We start from the raw sequence: 4,176 nt of genomic DNA, 5'->3' as shown, positions 1-4,176 counted from the left end.
GGGGGGAGGGGCGCTGGGGGCCCCCTGACTCCCTTCTTTCTTCAAGGCCGGAGACTTCGGACCCCGCTGGGGAGGGGGCGAAGATGAGGAGGGAGTCAGGAGCGGGCGGATCGGGAAGTCTGTAAGCATTTAGTAAGCGCCTGCCGTGCGCCGGGGCCGGGCCTCAGTTTCCCCCTCTTGCTGCTCCCTCCCAGCTCTCAGTCTGTGCTTCCGCCTAGGCCCCTCCCCCCCGCCCTGTTTCTGACAGGAGGCCCCCCCCCGCAGAGGGGGTGCTGGTGTGGGGGAGGGGTCAGGGTCCCGTGGAAGGAAACCCCAGCCGCCCCCCGCCTCCAGGGGCCCCTCAGCCCTTGCAGGAGAGCGGGGCCCCCCACGATGCCAGCACTGGGCACTGACTCTGATGAAGACACGTGGTGCCCGCTGGCCTGGACCCCCAGGGACCCCCATCGTCCCCTTCCGTTACCCGGCCCCACCTGCCTGTCCTCTCTCCTTTCTCCCTGCAGACGGCCTGGTCTTGGGGCCGGGGGCTGAGGTGGCCGCCTGCAGAGGGGGCCCCCGGAAGGAGCAGAGGTGAGGCTGGCCCTGGCCCGAAGTCTGACCTGGACCCCTCCTGTGGAATGGGTGCGCGGCCCACACGTGTCAGGGGCCCTGTAGTGACCGCATGCCAGCCTCCCGGGCACCCCGATGATGCCAGCACTGGGCGCTGACTCCCCGTGAAGGACAGACCAAGTGCCCCCTGGACTCCCAGGGGTCTGAGGGGCTCGGGCAGGGCAGGACCTGTGGCTGATTGCAATCTAGGGTTTGGGAGGGGCACCCCCAGTCCTGAGTCTGGAAGTCTGCTCCCTGCCGGTCACTTTCCTTGAGAGATGCCTGTACCCATCGTCCTCTCCCTTGGGCTCAGGGTGCCAGGGCCTGTGGAGGGGACGTGAGCCCAGAGTGGGGATATGTAGGGTGCGGGTCCCTCCTGCCCCGTTGCACGGTGTGTAAGGGGGAGCTGAGCTCACCCGGGGGAGCCGAAGTGGCCCGTCTGCAGCCCTGAGTCTGCCCTTCCGGGCCTCGGTCATCACGTATCATGGTCTGGGCCTGCTCTCGCCCTTTCTGCATTTGCCTGTTTCTGGTCTTTGTGGGGGAGCCCGTCTGCAGCTGTGTGTGTGTGGGCGCGCGCGCGCTTGTGTGTGTACTTGTGCGCGGGCACTGTTTGTGTTGGGGGGTTGTATGCGCTGGGGCATGTGGGGGGGTGTCTGTCCCTGTCGCTGACCACCCTGCTCTGCCCAGACCTGCCTCCCTTCCTCTCTGGTCACAGCTGTGCACATCTCCCCCCCCCACACACACACACAGAAATCGCCTCCATCACCTCGCACACATGGTCGGTCCGTCCCTCGCATTGTAGGTGGCTGCCCTGCTTCAGGTAACAAACGTTTGTGGAGCACCTACTGTGTGCCAGGCACTACGCTAAGTGGTCCACCAATATTGTGATCCTCAGAACAGCCTTGGGAGGTGGGTGCTATTATCATCTCCATTTTACAGATGAGGAGACTGAGGCAGAGAAGAAGCACTTGTCTCAAGTCATGAAGCTAGGGGATGTCTGAGGCTGGATTAGAGTTCGGGTCTTCCAGACTCCAGGCCTGGCGCTCTGTGCCCCATGGCACCTCCAGCAGCTTTCTCCCATCTTTGCCCAGGTGATGGTGGATGGCGCTAACCCTCACCCCCTGCCCCAGGTCAGTCTGAAATGGGAGGCGGAGGCTGCAGGGCGACATAAGGGGCGGGGGGGAAGGAGGGCACCCCCTCGGGTTGGACCACGAGTGATGAGCCCAGTGGCTGAGGTTGAAGCCCCTTCCTGCTTTTGCCTCTCATTCTTTGGGGGCCTCACCAGGACAGTGAAGGGACCCTTCCACGATGGAAGTCCCCGTCCCAAGTCCCAGATTAGACCATCTCAGCTTCACCTCTCTCTTTTATAGAAGATGAAGAAACTGAGGCTCATAAAGGGGAGGGGGCTTGCCGCCCGCAGAGTGGGCGCTGGGGCCCAGCTCCATGTACCTGGGGTGGTCCGGCCCAAGCCCTTTAGCCTGCCAGGACCTCTGGGGAAGGCTGGGGTGCAGGGGGGTCATCGGGGCATCACTGAGGGATTGGGACCCTTGGTCCCAGGGTGCCCTGCATGGGCAGGGGGTGCCAGACCAGAGAGCCGGCCTCCCATGATGCTCGCACTGGGCTCTGAGCCCCCTGACGATAAACACGGTGCCCCCCAGGCTTTGACTCCTGGGGGCTGAGGGGTCCCGGCTCTCAGAAGGAAGGCCCGCCCCCATCTGCCCAGCCCCGGTTCTGCCTCTCACTCCTGCCCCCCATTTCTCTTACAGAGGTTCCAGCGAGCCCTCTGAGCCGCTCCCACACCCCCTCTGGTAAGAACCCCCGGCCCGTCTTCCTGCTCCAGATCTGGGAGTGTCTGGGTCAGTCTTCCGTGCGCCGGTCCTTTTGTGACAATGTCTCACACTCTTCTCTTTTTTTAAATTGCATCTTTTCATTTGTTTTTCTCTCCCTTCCACCTGGTTAAAAAGAAAGATCAGCCCCCCACCATAGCTACGCAGTCAGTCATGCCAGACTCCACCAATTCCCTCCTTGGCCACGACCCAAACCTGTCTCCTTTTCTTCCTCCCCGCCAGTCCCGGCCTCCCTGGTGTCTCTCTGTGCGGATGGAGGCCTTCGGGAGCCTTGCCTCCTCTGGGGCCGTGCTCTTCCTCAGGGCCTCCGGCTCCTTTCCCTCTTTGGGGTGTGAGGCTCCTGGTGGTTCTGTGGTTCTGGGCTTCTGTGTTGGGGCTCCCCTGCCCCCCCCATGAGGCTCTCTGGGATCGCAGCTGTCCTGCTGAGCCCTGATGCCATCCAGGGCTGGCTCTGCCCATGTCCTGGAATCCTCAGCCAGGAGGGACCTGGCGGTAGCCGGGTACCCACTCACCCTCTGCTCGGGGACGTGGAGGGAGGCCCCGTTAGGGAATGAGAAGGCACTGGAGTCACTGGGTTCTGAACCCTCTTAGTGCCTCAGTGGGGCAAAAACGCCTTGTTTGGAGGACTGGTGTCAGAAATCTAGCTTGGATTTCATTCTGTACCCCAGATGCCTCTTCTTGACAAAGTCTCAGTTGAGCAGGGCTGGGGGGTCCGGGTTAGAGGGAGCACGGGTACCCCGATGATGCCAGCACTGGGCTCTGACTCTCATGAAGACACTCGGTGCCCCCTGGGCCTTTGACTGCCAGGGGTCTGAGGGGCCCCAGCTCCGGGCCAGGGAATGGCCGTCCCCCCACCTTGTTATTGTCCCTCTGCAGACTTGTGGAGATCAGGGTAAGGAGGCGGAAAGAAAGGTCGTGGAGGCGCTGTGCCGTCATCCCCTAGACCCCATCCGCCCTGTGGGAGAGCCTTCCCGCCCTCGGGAGCAGGGCCCTCCCCGGCTGTGGGTGACGGTGCACCTGGTGCCCACGGGGTGAGGAGGCCCAGAGGCAGGTTTGCTGCCACTTCTGAGGGCTGTGGGACTTGGAGGTCTTAACCGCAGTTGTCTACACAAGTGGGCTGGGTTTGTTTTCTCTTGTGACAAGTTGGCAGATATTTGAACGAAACAAACACTTGACCCGTCCCTGTAGATGAAGCCTTAACGATGACTGAGAAACCTCTGAATGAACTCTGGAGGAGAGAACCCTTGGAGAAGGGGTGTTGAGGAATGTCCATCGTGGGACCTTTGAAAACCAGGCCGTCCAGAGGCGGGGAGCCGGGACTGTCGCCGAGCAAGCTTGCTAGTGGGCCCGGTGCTGTAGCGAGGTCCAAAGGGGTGGGCGCTGCTGCTGTTACAGAAAATAAATTACTTTGCAAACAATTCAGCCTGGTCCTTTTTAACTTTGGTGTGTTTGTAATGTAGACCATAGACGTGTGATCAGAAATACTTCGGAAGGTGTTTTTGACCCTAGAAGGGGCGCTGTCTGGGCTGGGGTGAGCTTGAGAATGGATTCTGTCCTAAGTAGAAAGGACCTTGGGAGCCCACAGCAGGAACCCGGGCCTGGGACGGCGCTTCCAGCCCAGCGGGGAGGATGTTGAAGGCAAACGGCGCTGGGGCACGGGAGCCGTCTGAGGCTGGCGGCTGGGAAGAGGAGCCCAGCCTTAAGTTGGCTTCTGCCTTCCTGTGGCCTCGGACAAGGGCCTGGG

General features: G+C 61.9%; 1 long non-coding RNA gene and 3 other non-coding genes across 5 annotated transcripts; all 4 read left to right on the top strand.

Moving 5' to 3' along the window:
- The first annotated feature begins 624 nt into the window (after positions 1-624).
- LOC114042222 lies at positions 625-3,850 on the top strand. 2 transcript variants are annotated; one of them, XR_003568970.1, is made up of 4 exons: positions 625-1,405; positions 1,525-1,715; positions 2,352-2,393; positions 3,621-3,850. It is a non-coding gene; the product is annotated as an uncharacterized LOC114042222 (long non-coding RNA). The 2 variants fall into 2 exon arrangements; XR_003568969.1 differs by having other exon boundaries at positions 628-1,715.
- LOC114042237 lies at positions 674-760 on the top strand. Its single transcript, XR_003568973.1, has one exon. It is a non-coding gene; the product is annotated as a small nucleolar RNA SNORD88 (small nucleolar RNA).
- Positions 2,182-2,271, top strand: LOC114042236. The gene has a single exon (XR_003568972.1). It is a non-coding gene; the product is annotated as a small nucleolar RNA SNORD88 (small nucleolar RNA).
- On the top strand, positions 3,165-3,254 carry LOC114042235. The gene has a single exon (XR_003568971.1). It is a non-coding gene; the product is annotated as a small nucleolar RNA SNORD88 (small nucleolar RNA).
- Positions 3,851-4,176: the final 326 nt, after the last annotated feature.

Source organism: Vombatus ursinus, unplaced genomic scaffold, assembly GCF_900497805.2.
Source record: "Vombatus ursinus unplaced genomic scaffold, bare-nosed wombat genome assembly UNPS02014308.1, whole genome shotgun sequence".
NCBI classification, from domain to species: domain Eukaryota; kingdom Metazoa; phylum Chordata; class Mammalia; order Diprotodontia; family Vombatidae; genus Vombatus; species Vombatus ursinus.
Note: the sequence above shows the minus strand (reverse complement) of the source record. Positions and strands in the feature narration are given on the sequence as shown.